This window comes from Macaca nemestrina, chromosome 3 (genome assembly GCF_043159975.1).
Source record: "Macaca nemestrina isolate mMacNem1 chromosome 3, mMacNem.hap1, whole genome shotgun sequence".
In the NCBI taxonomy this organism is placed as follows: domain Eukaryota; kingdom Metazoa; phylum Chordata; class Mammalia; order Primates; family Cercopithecidae; genus Macaca; species Macaca nemestrina.
In genome coordinates this window covers 86,956,301-86,969,508 of record NC_092127.1, presented here as the reverse complement: position 1 = coordinate 86,969,508, position 13,208 = coordinate 86,956,301, and the positions used below count along the sequence as shown (strand labels likewise).

General features: G+C 37.5%; 1 protein-coding gene and 1 long non-coding RNA gene across 7 annotated transcripts in view; one reads left to right on the top strand and one right to left on the bottom strand.

Moving 5' to 3' along the window:
- LOC105486347 (B cell scaffold protein with ankyrin repeats 1) overlaps positions 1-13,208 on the top strand; it is a 316,935-nt gene that overhangs the window by 282,437 nt on the left and 21,290 nt on the right. The window lies entirely within an intron of this gene.
- LOC105486346 (uncharacterized) overlaps positions 1-13,208 on the bottom strand; it is a 46,897-nt gene that overhangs the window by 17,155 nt on the left and 16,534 nt on the right. For 2 of the 3 annotated variants that reach the window (XR_011621141.1, XR_011621143.1), the window contains exons 5-6: positions 12,793-12,832; positions 11,900-12,011 (exon numbers count right to left, since the gene is read on the bottom strand). This is a non-coding gene — a long non-coding RNA (uncharacterized lncRNA). Of the gene's footprint in view, positions 1-11,899; positions 12,012-12,792; positions 12,833-13,208 lie in introns of those variants that run through there. The other variant, XR_011621142.1, reaches the window with a different exon arrangement.

The following is a 13,208-nucleotide window of genomic DNA, read 5'->3' as shown; positions in this document are numbered from 1 at the left end:
TACTTCCTTTCATTCCTGCTCTAAAACCTTTTAATAAACTTTCAATACTACTCTATCTAAAACTTGCCTTGGTCTCTCCTGTGCCTTATGCCCCTCAGCCGAATTCTTGCCTCCAAACAGGCAAGAATCAGGTTGCTGCCAATCTGTACGGATTGGCTGCTGCTAAAAAAACCATTTCTTTGAAGGGTAAGGTTCTGTGGGTAGAAGGAGCACATCCACCCTAACCAACTGCCTATACCAGTCACTTCCAACTCAGATGAGCATAAGAATTATTTGCAGAGCTTTTAAACTTTGGTTGCCTAGCCCTACCTTAGATATGGACTAAAAGTCGAATAGATGAGATAGTAATCAGCAAAAATCTCAAAATCAACATGTAAAAAATTCCCACCAAAAGAAACTATGTTTCAGAGACTACGTGTGGTCAAACTTAGCCCCTAAGTAAATTATATTTTAACAATAACCCACACAATATAATTTAAAACTTTTGCCAGCATTTAAGACCATGTTTCCTGAAATATTCAAATTTCCAACCACTCCCTATTATATAAATGTACAAATTGCAACAAATGACTATTATCATTTGTTATCATGCTTTCCGTGTTGTCTTCTTATATTTGGAACACATTTCTCTAAAGTCATAATTCTATCAAAAGTGAGAAAATAAAAGAGATATCAAGAGAGTCAGTTTATGAAAAAAATGAAGGAACATATTTATTTTTGCTAATGAAAACTATTCAAATGTATTTAACAAGTAAGTACTAAATCTTATTTGCTCAGTAATTTTATCTGCATGGTCCCTATAGACTTGTGAGCTTGTAATCCCTAGTATAGTCCCTGCGCACCAAGTCCTCACTCCAGACTACAAAACCATTATTGGCTAGTCTTTTGTAGGGCAGGAGTGTGCATACTGATGGGAAAGAGGTAGTTAGGCAACATATCCTTTCTGTGTTCTATAAGTGTATGTTGCTGTAGCGCTTTGATAAATGTTAAATAATAAAATTGTCTAGAAGCAGGAGACCTGGAGAAATGGGGAAGATATTACCCTTACATGGGAAAAAGAGAATGCTGATCTCTGAGGTATTTTCATCAGGCTGTTTTTGCCAGTACTGGATATATTAAACAGAAAAGAGGGAAAATTGTCAAAATGTGGTCATTTGTACTCCATAAAAGAATAATGGCCTCTTTTCTCTTTTCCAGTATACTTACATTTCCATTTGTCATATTGCTCACAAAAGTTTTTTGTTGTTGTTACAGTCATACCTTGAAAATTTTGTGTAATAGCTCAGTTTTGTCTGAAATAGCAATATGTTAGCAACTCACAGTGTTGTATCTCAGAAATGTAGTCAAAGCACACACAAAAAAGATGAAATTCTTAATAACAGGGAGAACAAAGACTGGAAAATAAGCTTACTGGCATCTAGAACTAATTCCAATTAATTCTAAGGTTGAGAAAAGTTAATTGAGACAAATTTAAAAATCAGTAGTCTACCCCTACTGTCTATGAAACAAATCAGTCCTTTGCTCATAATAGAAGGTGGAAAGATATTTAATCCCTCCCTTGCCTCCTGACCCCAGCTACCTCTCTGCTACATAAATGTTAATTTTTACAAGTACTCTATGTCCCAGCTCTGATCTTTCCATATACATGCATAAAATATTCCTTCCAGTTGAAAGTGGGGTGTAGGAGGGTAATGCTACACTTGGCTGGTCCTGGGACTCAAAAGTAAAGCTCTACAATGGAGGGATGGGAAGGTGAAGAAGTCTGTTAGAAATTTATGCACAGACTTAGATACATAGTGCCAGGGAATCATGTCCCACCTCTATCGTGGCAGCTGCATTAGACAAAAACCTGCTAACTCCTGGGATCTTGAGTTGTGAACTGCACCTATTAAAGATTTCTGCAGTCCATCCCTGAACACAGGGAAAGAACCAAAGGACATATAAACACCAAGAGCCTTGGTGAACAATGATTCCATAGATGTGTTTTTGTTTTTTTGGTTTTTGGGGTTTTTTTTTTTTTTGACAGAGTCTCGCTTTGTCGCCAGGCTGGAGTAGAGTGGCATGATCTCGGCTCACTGCAGGCTTTGCCTCCCGGGTTCATCCGATTCTCCTGCCTCAGCCTCCTGAGTAGCTAGGACTACAGGCGTGCACCACCATGCCCAGCTAATTTTTGTATTTTTAGTAGAGACAGAGTTTCACCATGTTGGCCAGGATAGTCTTGATCTCTTGACCTCGTGATCCACCTACCTTGGCCTCCCAAAGTGCTGGGATTACAGGCGTGAGCCACCACGCCAGAAGTATTAAAGATGAGAACAAACAAAAAGTTCATCAACTAAAACTACTCCAGAAGAAAGGAAGGATAATTTTTTTTTGTAAAGACTCAGAATAATTATACTTCTGTTAGTGATTTATTTATTAATGAGGAAGGTTGTCAGATATCGTATCAAAAGCACCAAGCTATCAACATGGAAAAAATGGGAAATACACACACACACAAACACACACACACACACAGCACTTTTCAGCTACCAATGCATAACTGCTTAAATATGAAGCTTTTTATAAATATTTTAACTTTTTCAAAAGTTCTAAGGCAGTATGTGTTAATTTCAACTGAAATATCCCACTTTCAGGTTCAGTACTAGGCAGTTGGTGACAAAATGCAGGGGCCAAAAAAGAAAATGTCAGGAAAGTTTGAACTCATTAAAAAAATGGAAAATATGGAGAGGAAATAGCAGCAGAAAGTCAAGGGCCAAGGTTAGACTGAGATGAAAGCAAAATATGTGAAAGACATTTGAGATGAGATACCAGAATGAGATTAAACATGTGACATGAAGAAAAGGTATTGACAAGAGGAAGTATGATAAAAATAAAATAAAATAAGAAGCTAAAGTTTCAACAGCAAATTAAAATCCACATCGGTCACAACAAAAGGGACTCACACTAGATGAAAATAAATCAGTGAATTAGAGAACATATTAAAGAAGGATTTGTTCTCAGTACATGGAAAGACCGAAAACTAATAAGATGTGGAGAACAGAGATACAACTCAAGTATGACAGGTTTTTTAAAACTAGAATAGAAAATACAATCAATGACTTTATTAAGCTAATCTTTGGAGAAGTGGGAAGTTGGAGGATGAATAATGCAGATCGAGTGGGCTCACTATGAGACACGAAAAAGTAAGGAGCGTTGTTTGTGTTTAAAAGCACCCTAGCAAATCTTTTTGATTCTAAGGAAAAAGAAACAATCTTAAAGTATTGAGCAAGTATTTTAACTTAGATTTTCTACTAAATTAACAAAATCCATTAAAAAATTAGAGAATCTGTGTTACAGAAACTTGAGATAATGGAATACCAAGTCTATTTGAGAAAAAAAACTGCAACTTAAGAAGTTTATATTTAGTCAGGTATTTTGTTCATGTAAGAAGAAAATAAAATAATTTTTGGATATCCAAAATTTTAGAAAAGATAGCCATTCTGTCATTATGAAAGTATCAACCAAAACATATGCTAACTAATGAGGAATTAAACAAAATAAAAAGCTTAAAAAGAAATTACAGTATTAAAACTACTGAAGTAAACTTAAATAATTATTGTAAATTTCTTTATAAGATATGAATGTAAAGTATTGGTGATAAAAAATATGTAATGTAACATAATTATTGCTAATTGAGTAGCAATAATCTGGTTACAATGACCAAAAAATATAAAAATACCTAGGAACTAGAAAGAAAATGTTTTTTCATTCATTACTTTATTAATAAAAAAAGATTTTAAAATCTGCATTTTAAAAAGTAACTACTTTCAAATTCCTTCATATATATGTATATACAAATACATATATATGTATAGTCTTTATAACCACATACAAAACAAGATTATGTATAACAGCAGTCATCACAATAAATTCATATCAGTTAAAACATTCTCACAGAGCAGGAACAGTCATTGAGGACAAATGTGTTAATCATCTGCATAGCAATCGTTCATTAAAACCTCAAAGATATGAGATAGATATTATTTTCCTTTCTAAAATGGATTGATTATTCGTAACCAAGGACACAGAGCTAAGAAATGGTAGAGGTGAAATTTGAACTCAATTCTGTTATACTCTGGAGGCCGAACTTGTAATCACCTTCTGTACTATTTCAGGTAATCATTTTAACAACTCTCACTACAACTTTCCTGAGCTTTAACAGAAGCCTGAAACACAAAAAAGCACATTACACATATTAGCTCCTACAACTCTTGCAACAACTCTGTTACAAGGGGATTATTTACCTTCATTTATAGACAAAGAAACTGGAGTTTACAAAAATGAAATGAGAAAGAGCTTTAAGCCCTCATCTACCTGGCTCCAAATACCATGTTATATAATCTCTCTCATAAAAAGATACACACTGAAATGTGGGCAAAAGACTGTAGTGGCAAAAACACTCCACCTCCATCTTCTTAGGGTACAAGGCAGGACTGAGAATTAAATTGATGTAAAATAGATTAACAAGAGAAAAGCTTAATAGTTTCACATGGCACTGGAGCCCTCAAAGAAAATGAAGACTCAAAAAAGCAGTTAGCCAGTTACTTAGCTACTGAATTAGACAAAGAATAGTAAACTGTGAAAATGAGAGGCTTGGGGGGTGGAGCAAGATGGCCGAATAGGAACATCTCCAGTCTCCAACTCCCAGCACGAGCGACACAGAAGGCCGGTGATTTCTGCATTTTCAACTGAGGTACTGGGTTCATCTCACTGGGGAGTGCCAGACAATCGGTGCTGGTCAGCTGCTGCAGCCCGACCAGTGAGAGCTGAAGCAGGGCGAGGCATCGCCTCACCTGGGAAGCGCAAGGGGGAAGGGAATCCCTTTTCCTAGCCAGGGGAACTGAGGCACACAACACCTGGAAAATTGGGTAACTCCCACCCCAATACTGCGCTTTAAGCAAACGGGCACACCAGGAGATTATATCCCATACCTGGCCGGGAGGGTCCCACGCCTACGGAGCTTCCCTCATTGCTAGCACAGCAGTCTGTGATCTACCGGCAAGGCAGCAGCGAGGCTGGGCGAGGGGCGCCCGCCATTGCTGAGGCTTAAGTAGGTAAACAAAGCTGCTGGTAAGCTCAAACTGGGTGGAGCTCACAGCAGCTCAAGGAAACTTGCCTGTCTCTGTAGACTCCACCTCTGGGGACAGGGCACAGTAAACAATAACAAACGCAGCAGAAACCTCTGCAGACGCAAACGACTCTGTCTGACAGCTTTGAAGAGAGCAGTGGATCTCCCAACACGGAGGTTGAGATCTGAGAAGGGACAGACTGCCTGCTCAAGTGGGTCCCTGACCCCTGAGTAGCCTAACTGGGAGACATCTCCCACTAGGGGCAGTCTGACACCCCACACCTCACAGGGTGGAGTACCCCCCTGAGAGGAAGCCTCCAAAGCAAGAATCAGACAGGTACACTCACTGTTCAGCAATATTCTATCTTCTGCAGCCTCTGCTGCTGATACCCAGGCAAACAGGGTCTGGAGTGGACCTCAAGCAATCTCCAACAGACCTACAGCTGAGGGTCCTGACTGTTAGAAGGAAAACTATCAAACAGGAAGGACACCTACACCAAAACCCCATCAGTACGTCACCATCATCAAAGACCAGAGGCAGATAAAACCACAAAGATGGGGAAAAAGCAGGGCAGAAAAGCTGGAAATTCAAAAAATAAGAGCACATCTCCCCCAGCAAAGGAGCGCAGCTCATCGCCAGCAACGGATCAAAGCTGGACGGAGAATGACTTTGACGAGATGAGAGAAGAAGGCTTCAGTCCATCAAACTTCTCAGAGCTAAAGGAGGAATTACGTACCCAGCGCAAAGAAACTAAAAATCTTGAAAAAAAAGTGGAAGAATTAATTGCTAGAGTAATTAATGCAGAGAAGGTCATAAACGAAATGAAAAAGATGAAAACCATGACACGAGAAATACGTGACAAATGCACAAGCTTCAGTAACCGACTCGATCAACTGGAAGAAAGAGTATCTGCGATTGAGGATCAAATGAATGAAATGAAGCGAGAAGAGAAACCAAAAGAAAAAAGAAGAAAGAGAAATGAACAAAACCTGCAAGAAGTATGGGATTATGTAAAAAGACCAAATCTACGTCTGATTGGGGTGCCTGAAAGTGAGGGGGAAAATGGAACCAAGTTGGAAAACACTCTTCAGGATATCATCCAGGAGAACTTCCCCAACCTAGTAGGGCAGGCCAACATTCAAATCCAGGAAATACAGAGAACGTCACAAAGATACTCCTCGAGAAGAGCAACTCCAAGACACACAATTGCCAGATTCACCAAAGTTGAAATGAAGGAAAAAATCTTAAGGGCAGCCAGAGAGAAAGGTCGGGTTATCCACAAAGGGAAGCCCATCAGATTAACAGCAGATCTCTTGGCAGAAACTCTACAAGCCAGAAGAGAGTGGGGGCCAATATTCAACATTCTTAAAGAAAAGAATTTTAAACCCAGAATTTCATATCCAGCCAAACTAAGTTTCATAAGTGAAGGAGAAATAAAATCCTTTACAGATAAGCAAATGGTTAGAGATTTTGTCACCACTAGGCCTGCCTTACAAGAGACCCTGAAGGAAGCACTAAACATGGAAAGGAACAACCGGTACCAGCCATTGCAAAAACATGCCAAAATGTAAAGACCATCGAGGCTAGGAAGAAACTGCATCAACTAATGAGCAAAATAACCAGTTAAGATCATAATGGCAGGATCAAGTTCACACATAACAATATAAACCTTAAATGTAAATGGACTAAATGCTCCAATTAAAAGACACAGACTGGCGAACTGGATCAAGAGTCAAGACCCATCAGTCTGCTGTATTCAGGAGACCCATCTCACAGGCAGAGACATACATAGGCTCAAAATAAAGGGATGGAGGAAAATGTACCAAGCAAATGGAGAATAAAAAAAAGCGGGGGTTGCAATACTAGTCTCTGATAAAACAGACTTTAAACCATCAAAGATCAAAAGAGACAAAGAAGGCCATTACATAATGGTAAAGGGATCAATTCAACAGGAAGAGCTAACTATCCTAAATATATATGCACCCAATACAGGAGCACCCAGATTCATAAAGCAAGTCCTTAGAGACTTACAAAGAGACTTAGACTCCCATACAATAATAATGGGAGACTTCAACACTCCACTGTCAACATTAGACAGATCAACGAGACAGAAAGTTAACAAGGATATCCAGGAATTGAACTCATCTCTGCAGCAAGCAGACCTAATAGACATCTATAGAACTCTCCACCCCAAATCAACAGAATATACATTCTTCTCAGCACCACATCATACTTACTCCAAAATTGACCACATAATTGGAAGTAAAGCACTCCTCAGCAAATGTACAAGAACAGAAATTATAACAAACTGTCTCTCAGACCACAGTGCAATCAAACTAGAACTCAGGACTAAGAAACTCAATCAAAACCGCTCAACTACATGGAAACTGAACAACCTGCTCCTGAATGACTACTGGGTACATAACGAAATGAAGGCAGAAATAAAGATGTTCTTTGAAACCAATGAGAACAAAGATACAACATACCAGAATCTCTGGGACACATTTAAAGCAGTGTGTAGAGGGAAATTTATAGCACTAAATGCCCACAAGAGAAAGCAGGAAAGATCTAAAATTGACACTCTAACATCGCAATTAAAAGAACTAGAGAAGCAAGAGCAAACACATTCAAAAGCTAGCAGAAGGCAAGAAATATAACTAAGATCAGAGCAGAACTGAAGGAGATAGAGACACAAAAAATGCTCCAGAAAATCAATGAATCCAGGAGTTGGTTTTTTGAAAAGATCAACAAAATTCACAGACCGCTAGCAAGACGAATAAAGAAGAAAAGAGAGAAGAATCAAATTGACGCAATAAAAAATGATAAAGGGGATATCACCACCGACCCCACAGAAATACAAACTACCATCAGAGAATACTATAAACACCTCTATGCAAATAAACTGGAAAATCTAGAAGAAATGGATAATTTCCTGGACACTTACACTCTTCCAAGACTAAACCAGGAAGAAGTTGAATCCCTGAATAGACCAATAGCAGGCTCTGAAATTGACGCAATAATTAATAGCCTACCAAACAAAAAAAGTCCAGGACCAGATGGATTCACAGCTAAATTCTACCAGAGGTACAAGGAGGAGCTGGTACCATTCCTTCTGAAACTATTCCAATCAATAGAAAAAGAGGGAATCCTCCCTAACTCATTTTATGAGGCCAACATCATCCTGATACCAAAGCCTGGCAGAGACACAACCAAAAAAGAGAATTTTAGACCAATATCCCTGATGAACATCGATGCAAAAATCCTCAATAAAATACTGGCAAACCAGATTCAGCAACACATCAAAAAGCTTATTCACCATGATCAAGTGGGCTTCATCCCTGGGATGCAAGGCTGGTAAACATTCACAAATCAATAAACATAATCCAGCATATAAACAGAACCAAAGACAAGAACCACATGATTATCTCAATAGATGCAGAAAAGGCTTTTGACAAAATTCAACAGCCCTTCATGCTAAAAACGCTCAATAAATTCGGTATTGATGGAACGTACCTCAAAATCATAAGAGCTATTTATGACAAACCCACAGCCAATATCATACTGAATGGGCAAAAACTGGAAAAATTCCCTTTGAAAACTGGCACAAGACAGGGATGCCCTCTCTCACCACTCCTATTCAACATAGTGTTGGAAGTTCTGGCTAGGGCAATCAGGCAAGAGAAAGAAATAAAGGGTTTTTAGTTAGGGAAAGAAGAAGTCAAACTGTCCCTGTTTGCAGATGACATGATTGTATATTTAGAAAACCCCATTGTCTTAGCCCAAAATCTCCTTAAGCTGATAAGCAACTTCAGCAAAGTCTCAGGATACAAAATTAATGTGCAAAAATCACAAGCAGTCTTATACACCAGTTACAGACAAACAGAGAGCCAAATCATGAATGAACTTCCATTCACAATTGCTTCAAAGAGAATAAAATACCTAGGAATCCAACTTACAAGGGATGTAAAGGACCTCTTCAAGGAGAACTACAAACCACTGCTCAGTGAAATAAAAGAGGACACAAATAAATGGAAGAACATACCATGCTCATGGATAGGAAGAATCAATATCGTGAAAATGGCCATACTGCCCAAGGTAATTTATAGATTCAATGCCATCCCCATCAAGCTACCAATGAGTTTCTTCACAGAATTGGAAAAAACTGCTTTAAAGTTCATATGGAACCAAAAAAGAGCCCGCATCTCCAAGACAATCCTAAGTCAAAAGAACGAAGCTGGAGGCATCACGCTACCTGACTTCAAACTATACTACAAGGCTACAGTAAGCAAAACAGCATGGTACTAGTACCAAAACAGAGATATAGACCAATGGAACAGAACAGAGTCCTCAGAAATAATACCACACATCTACAGCCATCTGATCTTTGACAAACCTGAGAGAAACAAGAAATGGGGAAATGATTCCCTATTTAATAAATGGTGCTGGGAAAATTGGCTAGCCATAAGTAGAAAGCTGAAACTGGATCCTTTCCTTACTCCTTATATGAAAATTAATTCAAGATGGATTAGAGACTTAAATGTTAGACCTAATACCATAAAAATCCTAGAGGAAAACCTAGGTAGTACCATTCAGGACATAGGCATGGGCAAGGACTTCATGTCTAAAACACCAAAAGCAACGGCAGCAAAAGCCAAAATTGACAAATGGGATCTCATTAAACTAAAGAGCTTCTGCACAGCAAAAGAAACTACCATCAGAGTGAACAGGCAACCTACAGAATGGGAGAAAATTTTTGCAATCTACTCATCTGACAAAGGGCTAATATCCAGAACCTACAAAGAACTCAAACAAATTTACAAGAAAAAAACAAACAACCCCATCAAAAGGTGGGCAAAGGATCTGAACAGACATTTCTCAAAAGAAGACATTCATACAGCCAATAGACACATGAAAAAGTGCTCATCATCACTGGCCATCAGAGAAATGCAAATCAAAACCACAATGAGATACCATCTCACACCAGTTAGAATGGCGATCATTAAAAAGTCAGGAAACAACAGGTGCTGGAGAGGATGTGGAGAAATAGGAACACTTTTACACTGTTGGTGGGATTGTAAACTAGTTCAACCATTATGGAAAACAGTATGGCGATTCCTCAAGGATCTAGAACTAGAAGTATCATATGACCCAGCCATCCCATTATTGGGTATATACCCAAAGGATTATAAATCATGCTGCTATAAAGACACATGCACACGTATGTTTATTGCGGCAGTATTCACAATAGCAAAGACTTGGAATCAACCCAAATGTCCATCAGTGACAGACTGGATTAAGAAAATGTGGCACATATACACCATGGAATACTATGCAGCCGTAAAGAAGGATGAGTTTGTGTCCTTTGTAAGGACATGGATGCAGCTGGAAACCATCATTCTTAGCAAACTATCACAAGAACAGAAAACCAAACACCGCATGTTCTCACTCATAGGTGGGAACTGAACAATGAGATCACTTGGACTCGGGAAGGGGAACATCACACACCGGGGCCTATCATAGGGAGCGGGGAGGGGGGAGGGATTGCATTGGGAGTTATACCTGATGTAAATGACGAGTTGATGGGTGCTGATGAGTTGATGGTTGCAGCACACCAACATGGCACAAGTATACATATGTAACAAACCTGCACGTTATGCACATGTACCCTAGAACTCAAAGTATAATAATAATAAAAAAAATAAAAATAAATAAAAACAAACAAACAAAAAAAATTTTAGTTTGGGATATTTCAAACATAGAGAAAACTAGAATAAACATTGTGATGAACAGCCTTCAACTCATCATCAAGTTCTATGAAATTACATACTATATCATTGAAACTCTGTGATACCTTCTCCATCTTAAATCCTTTCTCCACAGAATACTAGATTTTGTGTTTATCATCCTCATCTAAGCGTCTATTCCCATAGTGTAAACATTTGAATATGTCCACACAAAATACAGCATGATTTTTCAGGTGTTAAAAAAATTTATGTAGGCCGGGCATGGTGACTCACGCCTGTAATCCCAGCACTTTGGGAGGCTGAGGTGGGTGGATCACCTGAGGTCAGGAGTTGGAGACTAGCCTGGAAAACATGGCAAAACCCCATCTCTACTAAAAGTACAAAAAATAGCTGGGCATGGTGGCAGGCATTTGTAATCCAAGCTACTCAGGAGGCTGAGGCAGGAGGATTGCTTGAACCCAGAAGGCAGAGTTTGCAGTGAGCCAAGATGGTGCCACTGTACTCCAGCCTGGGTGACAAGAGCAACACTCCATCTCAAAAAAAAAAAAAAAGTAAATATTGTAATATCTTGCTCCATATGTACTTCTGCAATGTACATTTTTACTGAATGTTTCAGCAATGTATTCATGTTGATTTATGTAACACTAGCATGCTTGTTTACACTACTGAATTCCATTATATGACTACAACATAATTATGTATATCCAGCATCTTATTTATGAGCATTGGGTTGTTTCTAGTTTTTCACTTTTATAAAAAGCTGGAATGGATAATGCATGCCTTCTTTTGCACATGTGTGAGGATTTCTCTAATGGAATTGCTAAATCCCAAGCAAGTCATCTTCAAGTTTATTAAAAATTTCCAAATGTTTCTTCATATTTACATACCCAATCAGAGTAAATGCAAGTTCTCATGTCTCCGAATACTTAGCAGTATTTGCATTGCCCTATTTGTAAATTGTAGATTGTTTGCCAACCTGCTATGTGCAAAATGGTATTTTAGGTTGCTTTAATGTGTATGTCACTGATTATTACTGCGGTAGGTACCGTTTCATGCTTGTTGGCCCTTCCTATTTTCACCTATTTATAAGCCTTTCCCACTTATTGGGATGGAGATTGGTGACTTTTTCCTTATTAAATTGAATAAAGTCTTCTTAATTCTGAAAAATAAATAAATAAATAAATAAATAAATAAATAAATATTAAAAAATTAAAAAAAATAAAAAAAAGAAAATGAGAGGCTTAAAAGACAAGAGTTATTCTAACAAGGTATCTAGAGAATCCTCGTAGTCTCAACTTCTCCTCTTTGAAGCTAAGGATATTGCTTTTCCTTCTTGTATAGTGTGAGTGTCTTTACCGTAGGAATTTAGTCTTCTGCTTTTGGGAAACAACTGAAAGGTCAGAATGATCTTTCTTGCACTTGCTGTTTTTCAGTTTAAATAGTTGATGTGCCAGAGTGCTATATTTTTAACTTCCTCAAGCCAAAACTATGCTCTGCTTTAAAAAGATACATCCCCCAAAACACCAAGGAAATACTCATTAATAAAATTATGTCAAGTGATAAATAAAAATTTAAAATATCACTAGACTAATGACCAAGGCATGTTTGTATACATTTTAACTCAATAGTTAACCAGAATAAGTTTTGCCAGTGAGTTATTTCAAATTTAAAGAAAAGAGAATTTTTATATTATATGAACCATCTCATGGAGTAGCAATATTAATGTACTAGTTATTTTATTTTAAAAAACATGATGATTTCAGTTGATGAAAAAGACAAAATTATTGTTCAAGTATTCATAATTTTTTAAAAATCTTGTAAAATAAGAAACAGAATAATTTCTTAACATTATCAGAAATATCTGATTAGTTCAGAAGTAGAGGTATTCCTGTTAGGAACAGGAAAAGATAAGAATACCCGCTATTAACATTTTTACTTACCATTATCCTGGAAGTTTCTAGCAACTGCAGTAACATGCATCTAAAATAAAACGTGTAATTATTGGGAAGGAGATACTTTCTCCATTATTTTTAGATGATATACATACATGCCAGAAGACTTGAAAACATCAACTATAAGACTCTTAAAAATTATTTTAACTAGCTGGATATAATTAATAAATAATTCACTTTTTTATATACCAGAATTATTTGTTTGGCAACATCATGAAAGAAAAGAAATTATTCACTGTAAATTCAAAACATACACAAAAAGTACCTATTAAAAAGATAGAATAATGCTATTTTCCTAATGGGAGATTAAATATTCTCAACTCTTTCTATAATAACTTATGCATGTGAGGGAATCCCAATCATTTTGATAGGATACTTTTCCTTTAGGAAGAGAGAAATGACAG